The 17132-nt window shown below is 38.8% G+C and overlaps 1 protein-coding gene across 1 annotated transcript in view; it reads right to left on the bottom strand.

The window, feature by feature from the left end:
- The window catches only part of LOC137180151 (voltage-dependent T-type calcium channel subunit alpha-1I-like), a 223393-nt gene that overhangs the window by 196991 nt on the left and 9270 nt on the right, over positions 1-17132 (bottom strand). The window lies entirely within an intron of this gene.

Here is a 17132-nt window from a genome sequence, read left to right as displayed (position 1 = left end):
ACACTTAAGTATGAGGGTTTTTTTCCCCTAATAAACTGTTGATTTACTGGCTGTGCTCTGTGGACAGCAAAGCTAATTTTCTGCCTTAGGTGTGTTGTGTTGGTACTCAGCTAAAAGGCAATAAAATATCCCAGCCATCCCTTAGATGGTGTGGTTAACTCTGAGTGGCGTATATGTGTGATTAACGACACATGTCAGGCACGGATTGACCTTTACTGATCATATGTCAGCAGCCAGCTCGTATATCACAGTGTTGTATATACAAGCTGGCTGCTGTCACACAAACACACACACACACACACACACACAGGCACACACATTCACACATAGAAGTCTGTACAGTGAATTATTTCTAAAAAAAAATAAAAAGAGAGATTGAGTTTTACTTCACATTTTTGATTTATTATATTTTGAGCACCAATCAGGCTAATGCATAGACGGTAAAGTATGTGTACTGCGCGCACACACACAAACACAAACACACACACACACACACACACAGTTTACCAGCAATGCTCAAAAAGATTTAGTTCATTTGCTTAGTGTGTTTTTATTTCATAAACATATCCAATATTTCACATCAAAAGGCTAAAGCTTTGGTGAAAGTGTTAAAATGTGTTGTATGTACATATTTCTTGGCCTGTGGAACAATCAATGCTGGAGGTTCAGCAATTTTAAAATTCCTGTGGTATGAGAGGTTCTTTTAAAGTCAAAGTGGAAATTTTACATTAGCTTCATATCAACATCTTAATCTTTGGTACACACTTACTCACATGTCAGTGGCAGCAAGCTACCATGCAAGGTGCTAGCCTAATCACCGGGAGTAATTTGGGATTCAGTGCCTTCCCCACAGAGCTGTGGGTCAAACCACCCACACTGTGATTAGTGACCCACTCTACCTCCTGAGCCACAGCCACTGCAAATGCCCCACTTTTCACTATTCTGAACATTTATTACAGAGATTAAAATAATGCCAGCTGAACAAGCCATTAAAATCAGTCATCGAAAAAGTTTCTACCCTTGTTTTTAAAGCTGCAACCTGTAAATTCGAGCATATTCGAACTACAGCATGACAGTGAATCTAGTGCCCTGTTTGCAAAGTCATCTCAATGCTGTTGTTATGCTCTAAAAGTGTCACTAACCTGTGATGATGTTAAAATGCATTTCTCACCAGAATGGTGCAACTTGACAAACCTAATCAACACTATCTCATGAAAGGTGCCTCCAACCACAGCAACATTCAAATGTGCATTATACAGCTATAATAATGAGTTACAGTAATGAGTTAACAGATTTCCAGTATGTGGTATTGCATTTTAATGATATCAGGGGACTTTTAAAAGGCTGATTTCAAAAATGAGTTAGTCCCTAGTGAGTCAAGCTCTTTAAGTTCTGGATCCTACACTTCCCACAAAACAATTTTTGTCTTTTTGTTAGACCTTCCCTGTCTGGTAAATGACCATGTCTTTCAAACTAAACACCACCAGTTTGTAATGTAGGCTTATAGATCACAATTTTGCAATTAACGAACCCAATCCCTGCTGACCTCATCATAGTATTTTCTAACTTGACAAAGATCCTCCGGAGCCAAAAGATATTAAACTGTTTCCACAGACTCAATCACTGATCCAATGACTAGTAAACTGATTGTGGAATTCCTCTTTCAACAACTTGTTTTGACATATGATCAGTGCTCCATTAAATCCTATTAAGTCCTGTCATATGGCAGCCTCGTTGTCTCTGGATGCTCTTCTGACCAAGTTTGACTTTGTGCACATGGAGTTCCCTTCCTTGTCCTTCCCAAGTTCTTTTGTTGATTCCAAAGAAACTGCCAATTGGTTCCTGATGGATAAACAGCATCATTTTCTCATTTCTGTCTTGAGAAAGCACCACTTTTTCAGAACAAATGTGCAATATAACATGAAATGGGTGTGTTAAAGCTGAATTGCCCTTCAGTTATGTCAGGTGGTGACACATGAAAATGCCATGTTATCACATCCATATTTCCATATTTCAATTTTTGTTCCTGTACATCTTAAATGTAACCATCTGTTATATTAACTGCTGCATTTTCTCCCTGCATCATTAGGAGCTCCATCATCTCGGCAGGAAGTCTTGCCTTTACATAACACTATAGCATCTCTATTTAGTCCTAAAACCTCACCATTCGACACCTCACATCACATCAGTGACTGAATGAGTTTATGGGGATGGTACACGCACACAGCAGACAGCTGATAGTGCAAGGAGTGAATATGAAAGTGAGGAGTGGACATGAACATACATTTATAATACAATACAATACATTTTAAGCAGTCACTAGCATTTAAGGCTGATACCTAGGTACCTGTGTTGGGCATTGATTTGCTGCACTTTAGCAGGAGATGCAAAGGAATGGCCAGGGATAAACCTCCCCAACACACACATATACTAACACACACTTTTGGCCAGAGTTGAAAGCTAACAACTCTGGTGCTTTGATGTGACACAGATCCTCATTAGCGAACTCCAGACTGTGCTGAAGGCTTAATGGGCCGTAGGCTCACTTATATAGAGGCATTTACACACACATATACACACAGATAGAAATATTACTATACACAAACTCAACAAGACCAAACCTAGAGAAACTGTAACACATACATGGGTAGACAGCTGAGCATGGACACACTCATGCAGGTACATACGCACTCATAAACACTGTACAACATTCCCAGACAGCCTCTGGACAAGCACACAAATCCAACTGCAGACACCAAAAAGTAAACACGACAAGCTCTTAATGATGTCGGCTAACTCAGATGAAAGGCTCTAGAAGGCCCAGTAGAGCCCAGTGCTGCTCCCACTATCCCCCATTGACATTTCCTTCAGCTAACAATACAAGCCATTTGCTCATTGACTTTCTCACAGAGAAACAAACACTGACAAACGAGTGCTTATCCCCGTTCAAACCAAACATGCACACTTGCTCGGTTCAGAAATTGATTTTCAAGCCACTGAAGAAGTGCAGCCAAAGGAGTACAGGATGGTAGGAGTATTGACAGTTAGGGGTTCAAATCCCTGTGGGTTTCTGCAGTTGGAGCAAGGCGTTAACACTTCCATAAACTCTATATAAAACAGAATAAAGAAGTGTTACCTGGTGTTTTGACTGCAACATTTGCACATCTCCTCTCTATTCAATGATACACAGAGAGCCTGGCTAAGAGCCTTAAAAGCCACATGAGATATTTCAACTTGATTTGCTGTTTGTCTAACTTGATTTGCTCTCCCAGTGGTGTGAATAAGCAATGATTTCTGACACCTGATTTATCATTCTTGTTGAGGCTTGTGTGTGAAACCATTAATTACACAAACTAAATGAAAGTTGTAGTACTATACAAATAGTGTTGCCGGCGTAGTCAGAAACATTTCCCGCACACTGAGGAAGTCATTATGTGTGTGCACACAAGTCCCATTTGAAATCTAAAAAGTAAGTGCTGGTGCCCAATACTTGTTTTTCAAGCAAATTACAAACTAATTAAAACACATTTTGACTAATAAATGAGTGTCAGTAAGAGTGATTACTAGTGATTACTTGTTAGTACATTCATTTCAGACAGTAATGGACCATGTCAATGCACAGATAATATATTTGGAACATTTCATTCTTCGTCTTAATTGGATAACAAAGGTATAGAAGAAACCTATCTTTCATCTATCTACTTATGCATCTATCTATCTATCTATCTATCTATAATAAAACTGATTCTCATTCAGTTGTTCATTAACAAGCAGCAACTGATCCCTGTTAAACATAAAATGCTAACTGGATGCTTAGAAGTTACGATGCTAGAGGTCAGATCAATATTTGGCTGAAGCCTGAGCAGCGGAATGATGCAGAGTCTGGGAGACTGGATTATGGGTGGTTGGCTAATTGGTGCAAAAGTTAGGACAGTGCTGGTAGTGGCCACTGCTCTAATACTATGATAAAGTAAATTACATAATCCACTAGCTAGTAACAAGTGTTCTCCCCAAAACTGCTGTGAATAACTTATGTTACAGTAATAGTCTGACGGATGCAGCCTTCAAAGTGTTGCCTTCAGAAGAGTAGGAAACTAGCTAAATCTGTCTCAAAGGATTCAATATTGCATAATTCCAATAACAAGTCCATAATCCATCACGAGAGTTATGATAAAAAAGGGAAAAAGAGATTAATACCATCTTTGAGGAAACTGACACCCACTGCATTTTACATTGTGGGTCTCCAGGTTAGATGTTAACAGGAACCTTGATTCTGTTAAAAACTTAGACACAGTAACCTTTCAAAACAGAAAATACTAAATTTGACTTGTTAAAGGGGGCAGTTTTTGCAAGATGTAACCAAAGTCCTCTGTGATTCTACCACTGAGGAATTCCACAGCAGGAGCAACCAGGAATTCAACAACCCACTCACAGCTTTGTATTATGGTTACTGACAAAAGAGATTGTAACGCTTTTTATACACCCTGAAATTTCTACTGTCAACTACCTAATTTATATACCCAACGATAACAACCCAACATTCTTATTTCTTACACATATTCTGCCTTCACCTGTAGGTTTGTGGCTGTGTGTGAAAATATCTGTGTTATATCTATCGTGGGTTATAACTCTTTTGTCGGCTAACTACAGTACGTCTCTATTCTGGATTCCACATGAGCCAGCTGGCTTCCATCCATAAACTATCCACAGATCAAACACAGATTCAAACAGCAGGGACTCTGTAGTTGTTTGGCTCCAGTGGCTGTGCCGAGAACAAATCATCTCTACATAAACACTTCTGTGCCGTCGCTACCTCAGCAACATTTACCTTCTCAACAGAGACATGTGTGATGGCCTCTGGGCTCGTGCTACTATTCAGGGAGTCAGTTCTACCAGTTAGGGCTTCAATGACTTGCTCAAAAGAATTTTTACTGTTCTGTTGACAAAGGGGGTGCTTAATATCTGTTTTGTATGTGAATGTGTACATGCATGTGTGCAAGTATGCCAACTCTGTGGGTGTTGATGAGTTTGCAGTTGGCAGGACTGTGTATGTGTGATGTTTGTGTCTTTGTCTATTTTAGTTTCAAAGTAATCCTTGTCTATCTGTCTATCCATTGCCAGTTTAAACAGTTAGGGGCTACACTGCAAGAATTAGCTTTTCGGGCTTCTACCAACTCTCCCTTCCTTCACCTATTGCCCTCTGTAAAATGTGTATTTACCCTGTAGTGGTGGAATATACCTAAATACATTAACTCATGTACTGTAAGTACAATTTTTAGGTACTTGTGCTTTATTAAGTACTACTACTACTTATATGCTACGTTATACTTGTGCTCCACAATTCAAAAGGAAATAATGTACTTTTTACTCCATTTGACAGCTTTAGTTACCATTTACTTTGTATATTAAGATTTTATATACAAATATGAACTTAATTTCAACTAAAAATAAAATAAAATAAAATAAGATATGATGCATTGAAATAGATTACATGACCAGTATATAAAGTAAAATGCCACATACACATTACAGGACCAGTGTGTAAGATTTAGGGGGATCTATTGGCAGAAATACTGGAAGAGATGGAATATAACATTCATAAGTATGGCCTCTTCCACAGAGGCCGCCATGTTGCACCGCCATGTTTCTACAGTAGCCCAGAATGAACAAACCAAACACTGCCTCTCAAGAGGGCCGATCATGTTTTTCACAGGTTTCGTGGCCCAAGTAGGTTCTACATGCTTGGAGGAGGAGTGGGAGGGGTATTCAGTTGGTTGCAATCTGCAACCTCACCACTAGATGCCACTAAATCCTACACACTGGTCCTTTAAATCATCATTGAGTACATAATAATACAACACTCACAGGGGCCACTTTTCTGTATAATGAGTACTTTAAGTAGATTTTTCTGATCATATTTCTGTTCTACAACTTAAGTACAACTAATAATGCAGTACTTGTATGTAATTTTGTAGTAAGGCTACTTGTACTTTGGTATGGGATCTGAATTTTTCTTCCACCACTGGTACCCTGACACCTCCAAGAAGACTACTATGGCAGCTTCATTACATATACATATATATGCCCAGACACCAAGAAAACAACCAGTACTAATATGCTAGAGTAATACATCGTGGCCCCAAGGTTTCTGAATATCAGTTCATCTGTATTCATTTGATTAAACCAAACTTTATTTGGGAATATGCTCAAGGAAAACACAAAACTAAAATAATACAGGTCTTAAAGCTAGATGCAGTTTATTGTACAATTGTTAAGGTTACGCAACTTGAACTATGTCATTGATATTTTGGAAAGTTCATGGTGGCAAATACATTGCCATTGCTATCTTGGTAGTTTGCCTAAATATCATGAATATACATGTGCATGAATGAACAATAGACGTAGCATAATTATAAACACATCACATGTGCAACACCTGCACACACGGACTCTAAAGCACCAATTTATTTAAATAGACAATGTTTCAACCCCAGTCGGGTTGTTAGTTCAAAAAACCATGTTTGTTTTTTTTTTAAACATAATGAGGAACCGTTGCCATTGAATATATCTTCCAACTGTTTGCTGCCAATACAAAATGTTCATACTGAATGTTCACTGCCAAACTATTTAATTTGTTTTTCCTAGTATATCCACTTCTGGCTACTAAGCATTATTTTTATTATTATAAATTCAGTACTGTGCAAAAGTTTTAGGCACTAAAAGTAAAGTGAGGATGCTTTCAAAAATAATGTCATAAATGTTTTTGGTTTTTTTTCATGAGTAAACAGAAGAAACCTAAATCAAATCAAAATTTAGTACACGCACAGTAGGTACTTGGCAGGCAGGTCGCTCCAAGTATCTTGGAGAACTGACTAACAAAACTCTTCAGCTTGACTGCTGAAGAGTTTTGTTAGTCAGCTTGAGTGAGGTTTAGCTCAACCAGTGATGTATGTTTTTCAGCCTGCAGAGCATTCCTATCCCTAATAAATGTATATCTAAAACTCCACTACTGTATTTGTTGTACAGATTGTAAAGCCCCCTGAGGCAAATTTGTGATTTGTGATGTTGGGCGATACAAAGAAAAATTGACTTGTCTTGAATACGCCAAATCAGAAGCACTGGAGACACTCACATTCTCTCTTTCTTTCTTCCCATGTTTGTCTTTTTATTCCTTAGTCCTCTGGTGTTTTCCTTTGATAAATATATACATTCAGAGTGGCCTGCATGACCACATACATTTGCATTTGCAGACACTGGCACACATCATGATTCCACATGTTAGACAATTATGTCATTACATTACTGCCCATACCTGTATGTATTTATCATTTACCCTGCCAATGTCTCTATAGTTCTGCTACGTAGTTTGGCCAGTTGTCTTGTTTTAAAAGCAGTCAGCAACAAGAATAAAAATCAATGGTATGTCTTTGCAACTTCTCTTACTCATACTTCATGCATCCCTCTCACAGACTTCTTTCTGTAAATCTTTGTTTCTTCTTTGCTCTTTGTCTCTCTCTCTCTCTCTCTCTCTCTCTCACACACACACACACACTATCTCTGTTCATGAGAGGTACCTCTTTAAACCTTGACAGCAGGCTTGTGGACAGCACACAGAGAAATACACAAATACTGGAATCCAATTTGCCACGCCACACTGCACACAAAGCACTTGCTGTCTTGCTATAACTCTCCTTATCGCCCTTTACCCTCAGTCTCAAATATATATATATACACACTTCAACTGTCTTCAATTATAACCCAGCAAACACACACACACACACACGTAAAAGGTCCATCCTGTGCTGAAAACAAATTCATCATAACATGGTTAGGAGTACTCATACACAAACACACACACACACATGCACAATAAAACACTCAGGACACCTTAACTAACACACACAAAAAAACAGAAACATATCATGTCACGCAATACTGAGAATCTGGGACAAACGATCCATTACGCTTCCTTGGCACATATGCAAGTGTAACTGGGCTTAGCTCTAGCTTACTATAGTAGACACTGAGTGGTACAGACACGTGTATCTACATCTATAAATCAGTAATCACATGCACCAGTGCGTCAGGGACTGTAAAGAGTATTAAGCAGTAAGCATCAAGTAGCAAGAATAAAGAAGACCAATAGCTAAGTTTAAAAAGTATTAATGTATTAACTGTCTGTATGATGAGAATATAAACTGACAGTCTATAACCATTTACCACTTCAGTAGATAATGTCTAGTGGTCACTTAGTTATGGATCCCTTTAGAGTCTAAGTTTATCCTATATTAGCATTTATCCTATATAAAATATCTTTTAACATCCTACCAGAATTACCTCTTAAAGGGAATATTATCAATTCCAAAATATCAATATCAATCAACAGATCAATGAAAGTAACTTCAACACAATAAACAATGACTTAAGTAATGAACAGTTTCTCCCTTTTTTGTCCTTTAGTCAGTCCAGTGAAACAAATGAAACATATCCGCCAGTGTTCCTATCAGTGTGAGTTGCCTATAAAACCTACTGTACCCGTAAGCATCCACTGGTATTTCGCAGGTACTGTCAATGCTTATTCAGCCTATCTCAATGTACAGTATGTACCAATTCTCCCTTTTTGATAAAACTTTCAGACTTGAATACTGTGGAGAGAGTTCGATAAAAGTTCATTTCAGTTTATCTTCTTACTAGTTTAAAGTACAATAACTTTGTAGAAGTATACAGTACAGTATATTATAGGCATGTGTTAGCAACTGGGAAGTTACTGATTATAAAAAATGGCCACACGCTAAAGGCTCATAATTTATGTCATGACTAACTCAAGTTACATAGTGGAATTGTGATACTCTTTCAAGTCTGTGTCAAGGTTTTCATGGGTTTTGTGTCCACTTCATGTTTTATTTTGTAGTCATGGTTCTTGTGTATGTTGTCTAGAGTTACTTCCGGTTATTGTTCTAGTTTCCCGCCAGTTTCCCCTACACACCTGTGCCTTGTTTGTAATTAGTCTTGGCCTATTTATACCCCTGTGTTTCCACTTACCCTTTGCCAGATTGTCATAGTCGCCCTAGTGTGTACATGCTCTCCAGCCATTCTCTCTTTGTGTTTGCTTGCCTGGTTTTTGTCTCTGCCTGGATTAATGGACTTTGGTTTTTGTGCTGTTTCCCTGAATGGATTCTGCTGCCTTCACTGACTGCCTTCCCATGTATAACCTCTGAGTTTCCAGATAAAGATTTTTATTGTACAAACCGCTCTTGGTGTCCTGTGTTTTCCTCTGCATCTGAGTCCCAGTTTTGTACAAAAATGTTAGAGGAGTCTCAAAGTTTGTGGATGTGTGTCTGAGTAGACTGCATTGGAGCCGGTTTGAAGCCCAGAGTTGCTGCTTGTGGTTGGCACTATCTTTTCCGTTTTGAGCCAGGACCTTCTAAATAAGGAGTGCTGGAAACATGCCCCGCTACCTCAGACCAAACGGATGCTAGCTTACTGGGAACACAGAGCCATCCATACTTGGGCTAACGTTAGCTGTTTTCACTCAATTGTGCCAACAGGGCAGGTATCTTAATCAAGTAACATTAAACTTACCAAATATTGAGACAATACTCAGTGCGAGTACCGGAGCTGGGGATAGCAGCAGGTGAGCAAACTGTCAATAAACGCCCACATGGCAGACATCAAAGCTCCTATAAGTCTTCAAATCTTATTAACAGAGCAATAATTTCAAAAATGACCACCAGCACACTCATAAGGGGGCCTGAATGAAGCAGCTGAGACCACAATAACTCGTTGAAGAAAATTATCAACCTAGTATTTCTAGGCAGAAGTTGATACTTTTTGAATGGGAGTCAATTCGGAGCCAGCATATGACAGCCATCAGTGGCACTTCAAGATACTTTCATGTCAGCTTCAGCCTCAAGTTGTGGTAGTTGCCATTTGGTATACATGTTTATATGTACAGTATTTTGTATGTAAATGTAGCCTATATCTAATCTATGCATACTTTGATAAAACAAATGACCAGTCACCAAACAAATACAGATCATTAGTGTTTCTTTATCTGAGTCTAAGACAAAAAGTAGATTTACTACATGATTTAGCTGTCTTTAGAACACAAAGAAGTACCAGCATTCACAAGTGTTTGTATTCTTAAAAGTACCCAACAGAAAAAATGGCACCATTATAAGTGGTTGAAAAATCCAGCTGACAAAATCCATTAGTGACCACACCAGACATGATGCATAATTTTGGAAAAAAAATAGTGTTGCAATGAAACACAACAAAAGGGGTTATTGATAAAGCAAAACTTTAGTTCAGTTTCCTCCTGCCATACAAAACAAGAAAGGACATTTTGGTTATTACACTGGGACTGGGACACAAGACTGGGACTGTGACAGATTTTCCAAAATTCTAGTCTATACGGTTTTACTTTATTCAATTTATAGTACGTACTGCAATCTGTCATCTACAAACCAGTGGTCCTTCTCCAGTCTAATAATCTCCACAGTCGTCACCACCCGCCTGCTCTCTGCTCTCTGTAATTAACCTCCTCCGCTTCCCATGTGTGTCCTAACCTTTACCAACATGAATCTGACTAAGCAGATCTGGATGACACCGAGCCTCGATAAAACTGCTAGTTAACCCTGTGCTGCATATAATTGGACTGTGCACACACACACACACACACACCTACAGATTACAAGCCCATGTTGCAACTTAGATCACCAAGCTATCATTAGCCTGCACTGTCAAGAAGAATAAATAAACACATAAGCAAAAATGCCCATTATCACTATTCAGGGTGTTGAAAAATTTTCATCCATTAAGTTATGTCACCACCGAATTTCTTTGCAGACAGCAAAGTGCAAGTACTTCATGAAAAAAAGTTTGCTCAAGTTTGGCCTAGAACTCCATTTTTGTTGCTAGGCAGTTACTGTTGTGGTATTTTTGAACTACAATGCCTAGAGATCAGAGTTTGACCATAATTGTGACATTTAGAATGTTGTTTTAGATGATGTACTGTTTTCTTGTGGTGTTGCAACCATGCTGGCTGTCACTGTTCATATTAACCATGTTAACCGCACAGTCCTGCTTCTGTTTATTCCAAACAAGCTGCTGTTGCTGTTACTAGAAGCACAAAACACGTCACTTCTTGTGTGCCAGACTTCCAAACAGAAGCAGAGTGTATAATACAGCAAAGTAAAAATATATAGGGAGAATGTGTACTGAGCAAAGAGCAGCAACTGGACATTTATGTAAGTACAAATATATATATATGTATATATATATATATATATATATATATATCAAATATGTCTTGTTCTCTTTATGGCTTCTATAATTAACAGACCAGTTCAGCTACAGCGGGTAGCATTCGTTCAGTTTGCCAGACATTATACAATATAGTGGTGTACTCAGACTTCCCTGTAGAGAGAGAGGAAAGACTGGACCATTTAAAGGCTAGAGTGAGGTAGAGAGAAGGAGTGAGGAAAAAAAGGTGAAGATGGGGAAAAAAAAGAAAGGGAAACCATGACACAGAGAAGGATGGAGGAGACCAGAGGGAGGGGGAGAAAAAAAACAGTGTGGAGGGGGGAGAAGAAGATGTCTCATCAAATCTGGCTGTAGTGACACGGTAAACACAGCAGGAAGCTGATATAAGCACCAGCCTGTTCAGAGTCTAGCAGGTGGCAAACAGTGAGACTTCCACAATAACAGAGGACTGCGGCGATCGGGGTGACTGGTGGAGAGCCTGTTGAATTATTTAGCTCCCTGTCCAACCTTTCAACTGCACTGTTTTAGCCTGTCTGTATCTTTTTCTGGCTGGGACAGGTACCTGAGTGTGTGAGTATAGGTGTGTGTTTGCACCTTAATTTGTTGAGGAAAAGTCAACTCCATTTAGACAGAATTAACATTGCAGCAGGTGGGGAATAAAATATTCAATGGGCTTCTCTGTAACTGCTCCTCTGTAATTTAACTCATCATTCAAGACGGCGTTTTAATCATCATAAAATTATAGAATATGGTCTGTCATAGACATAGACATTCAGCAGGACTAGCCAAAAGAGATTACCAGTACCTACATACCTATAGTTGACTTTACAGAAGCTTTGACGATCTTACTGATCCAGTCTTGATGATCCAATTTGATGAAACTACAGGGTCTTGCTCTCTTTATGTTTTTCTCTCTTTTTCAATCATTGTATTGCTTCCCAAATAGGCCTATATGGTGGCGTTAACAAGTTTCTGTCTATCAGATTAACAAAAAAATTTTCAACTTCAGATCTTTCCCTTGAAAAAAACATTATGTAATAAAGATACACTTCAACAGAACTTTCTCCAGATGGGATTTAAAAGTTCCAAGTTCACCGAAAAAGAGTAGATAACTTCAGCTGCGCTTATTACCGGGGTGGGGTGAAAAATTACTCACATGCGTGCTTTGGACTGGATTAAAATCACCGACCAGGGCAGTTAAAATCACTCCACCTCCTCTAGAGAAATAAATCCAGTCCGAATGGGGTTTCAGCAAGCTCTTTTAAAGAAACATCCCGATAAAAAATTCCCGGTATAGCCACAACCTGCTACTGGTGACCAATGGAAGAACTCAAGTGGAACATGTGAGGGGTTTAGTGCATCCGAGTGCAGTTTCTAACCTGCAGTAAAAAGCCCTGCTTTTGAGTGTGTGTGTGTTCTCGCCAATGCCAGTGGCTCCCCCTTGGCCATCTCTCCATGCCTTAAGCAGACTTTTCACTGATTAAGTCGTCTCACAATGACGGAGCACTGACAGGTCAAACAAATGGTCATCTGGACTTACTGAGTCTATTACAGATGGAAGGAGAAAGAGAAGGGGAACTGAAGTGGAACAGGGCAAGAGGAAGAGACAGTAAAAGATGGGATTCAAGTGGAGAGAAAAGAGAAGCATCCTGGTTTATACACTGAAAAATAAAATATACCGTTTAAAAAAAACTTGGAAGACATATCTAGAGGAAAAAATAGAAGCAGGTTTGTGGATCTGACCACATCAACCTTGATTCAACCTTATTTCAGCATTTATCCCATCTTTGTTCTCTTGTAAGTATGTGGATACAGACAGGAACAAAAGTTTTTTCTTTTTGGCCTGTATGATGAAGTTTCACAGAGAGCAGCACTTTCAACAAAGGTCTATTAAGCAGAAGTATTTCTTGGACGGTTTGGAGTTCAGTGGGTGTATGTGATAGCTCGAGTAAATATAGGTTTTTAGACGTTTAATGCAAGATTTTTGTAAAAAAAAAAAAAAAAAAAAAAAAAAAAGCGCATACAACAATGGCTGGAATTAAACACAATGCTAGGGATGTACCAATCCATTTTTGTCTCCCAATACCCATTCCAATACCTTAACTTTGGGTATCTGCCAGTACCAAGTACCAATGCAACAACAATGCAATCTTTTTCCTAAATTTAAAATATATATTCCTCACTGCGATTACAGTTATTTTTAGGTGAAGTAACATGAGGCCAGGCATTGCTGTGGCACTAAAAATAGACTGAAACCGCCTCGACTAAATTAATGTATGGTACATAGTGGAGATAGTGGAAACACAGAATTTTTTAACGATACTGACAGAAAGTGGATCGGTCACATCATGGCAAATGCCAGATCTGCTTGATAGGGCCAATACCAGTGTTGATACAGATGCAGTATATGGGATCAGTGCATCTCTACAGAAAACCGTCAGAGACATATTCAATAACAAGAAAGCTCTCAGGACAGAATTAGATAGTCAATACTGAATGGAATATAGAACCGTTGCATGACGGTGGCCAAAAATCTGGCCTGATGACGGCTCAAGAGGAAAGTTCACAGGGGTTGTAAAAAAATCAATAAGTGTGTGCCTGTTGGGAGCATGAGTGTGGACAGCAGATATTCTGAGTTCACAATTAGGGCTCAAGAGATGAAGTAATTTGGAAATATAAGGGTTTGGTTGAGGGCAGTGTTAGATTAAAGGTCATAAGAGCCACCATAATCAATGGGCTTCTTCCTCCTGCATGTTCACCCTCAGTAAATGTGCACAGCATGTCCAAATATACACCAATACTGCCAATAATTAGAGACATCTTGATCACAGACTTCCATCACACATGGAAGGATGAAGACAATCACAATAATGGTAATTTAAGGTTGAATTGACACTTAACCTATTAGGTAATATTTTCACAAACTTTTGCATGTTTGTTCAGTTATTCCAGTTTGTTTAGGCTGCTAAGAACCATGTCCCTCACCCTGAAACTTGAAAGCCTCATGTATCATATCTAATGCCAACCTTGATGTGAAACAGGACCTCTGTTTCTAGTGGAATTTTATCTGAAATAAGGTCCCATTGCAATTTTGACTAATGCTCATATCCAACTACGTCACTGTGAGTTTCATGAGATCTTTATGACCATCACACAAATAAATAAATCATTTAAGTGTGGCAGCATGACTCTGAGTCAGTCATTAGACTTAATTTTGCTTTATTTTCCCCTTCGATCTGTGTGGCTATAATAATAAACAGTCCAAAACAGGCTAGAACAAAGAGCTCAATTCATTGATTAGCTCATGTGAAACACTTTTTGCCTTTTAACTCTCTCAGCCTGATTGGACATTGCTGATAATTTTATAGACTATTTATATCTCTAGAATCATGTGGTCACATAAGTTGTGTTGACGATGGTCCTAACCAAAACCTTTTGTCATATTTATTCATTGTGTCACTTTTTACACCTGAAATGAATTGATTCTTTTGCATCCTGGGAACTACTTCTGTTTTTTTTGTCAGTGTGTGGGCAATCTTTTTATGAAATGGGACAATTACAGTAGTCAAGAGGGAGGTGGAGTTGAGCTGGATATTAACATTGTGCTGAACAGAAGTACTGGCTGGGATCACTTGGTGTTCAGTCTTAAAGAGATTGAGTTGAACGTGAGATCTACGTTGAGACAATAGAGCCGTCTGGCAGGAAGGATAGATGGAGCTAGGTATCATCAGCATAGCAGTGGTAAGAGAAACAATGTGAGTGGATAATTGGACCAAGAGAGGTGGTATACTAGGGCTGCAACTAACAATTATTTTCATTATCAATTAATCTGTCAATTATTTTCTCAATTAATTGATTAGTTATTTGGTTCAGAAAATGGTGAAACATGCTGGTGGACTGTAAAAAAATATTGTGCAGCTCTTTTTTATTGATATGTCAAAGGCTTTTGACACAGATGACCATGTCACCTTGGCGAATAGATTCTACAATATTGGCTTATCTAGGCATGCTGTAAATTGGTTTTCAAATTACTTGTCAGCTGGAACACAATGTGTCCAGTTTGCTTTTCCTTCCTCCCTGTATCAAAAGGCATGCCTCAGGGTTCCATACTAGGATCAGCAGTAATCCTAGTATGGAACCCTGGGTCACGCCTTTTCTCCATATATGTAAATAATCATCCCCTTCAGTAGTATAAACCCTTTAATTCCCGCAGTCTGCCTTTGATGTTGTTCCCATTTGACTCAACTTAAGTTGGTATTAAACGCAGACAAATCCAAATTCGTGCTTACTATTAAGCATGAATTACTATCTAATCTTCCTAAGATCTCAACTGCTCAAGGGGAAATTGAAATGGTCACAACATATAAGTATTTAAGTATTATTATTGATCAGAACTTGTCATTCAAACTTTGTTTCCAAGCTGAAACTTACATTTTCTTTTTTAGGAATAAATCCTGTTTTTCAGACTTTCACATTGATTGGCTTTTATATATAAATATCTCCTTGGGCTGGTTCCTCCTTGTCTGAGTACATACATGTGTAAAAACCAAAATCAATATGGCCTGGGCTCTCAAAATATTCTAGAGATGTTGGTCAGAGTTAGAACAGAATAAGGCATACAAGCTTTTAACCTTTTGAACTCCCCACGGATGCTGGCATCTTTGCCCGACATTACTGTCTTTCAGAGGCTGTAGCGGGTGAGCTAATGTGATGGTTCATATGAAACTAGAAGACCTAAGGCATCCATTGGTACTGACCATGCCATGATAGCGTGTCAGGAAGGGGGCTAAATAGCACTCCAAAGTTAAGCAAAGTTTTGGCAAGAGAAAAACTGGCATGGCCATTTTCAAACGGATCCCTTGACCTCTCACCTCAAGATATCTGAATGAAAATGAGTTCTATTGATACCCACAAGTCTCCTCTTTACAGACATGCCCACTTTATGCTAATCCCGTGCAGTTTTGGGCAAAAACCATATAATTTTTTGCATGCAGTATAAATGTGTTATTTTCGCCTACTCTAAAAATGGTGTATTTGAATATTTCTGCATACTGGGCCCTGGTTTTGTTCCAACCAATAGTCAACAACCCAAAGATATTCAGTTTACTTTTGTAGAGGCCTAAGAAACCAGAAAATATTCACTTAAGAAGCTGCAAAATAGTTGGCAATTAATCAATTAATCGACTAATCATTGCAGCTCTATGGTGCACACTGAGAAGAGAAGGGGACCAAACATCAATCCTTGCTGTCATTCTTTTCCCAATGGAAAGGAATGCTTGGACTCTTTTCCTAGCCATACCATTATATTATTTGTCTGTGTTATTACGTTGGCATTTGCATGTGTGTACTGTGCATACAGTTGATGCTTCTTACTGTGTGTGTGAAGTATCATCAGTGAGGTTCTCAGTGTGTTCTCCATTAGTCTAGATGAGAGGATGTGACAGTACCAGACCGTTAGGATCTATGGCTGGTAAAAATAGACTGTGAAGTAGCTGTAGCACTCTGTAGGCTGGTGCTAACACAATCTCTCTGTAGTCTCACTATCTGTCTGCAGTGCTGAGGGACACAGGAAGCCGTGCCCATAAATCACCCTTTTACTTCCTGGGTTAAAGGATCCACAGATACAGGAGAACTGTTAGGTGGAGTGTAAATATACACAACCTAGTTAGTGTGAGCGATATGTCACTGTCATTGACCGGGAGAACTGGGGGATCAGCTGTGTTACGGCTCTAATTTGCAGAGCATGTTTTAAGCTTGTTGTTGCCTGTCTTTCCTAAAATTGTCATGACTCAAAAGTATATTCCCTTGCATTAAGAAAATAAAGTTGCCCTACAATATAGTGAATCCTTTAATATATTTCAGTGCAT

The sequence above is a fragment of the Thunnus thynnus genome, chromosome 3, assembly GCF_963924715.1.
Source record: "Thunnus thynnus chromosome 3, fThuThy2.1, whole genome shotgun sequence".
NCBI lineage: Eukaryota > Metazoa > Chordata > Actinopteri > Scombriformes > Scombridae > Thunnus > Thunnus thynnus.
Note: the sequence above shows the minus strand (reverse complement) of the source record. Positions and strands in the feature narration are given on the sequence as shown.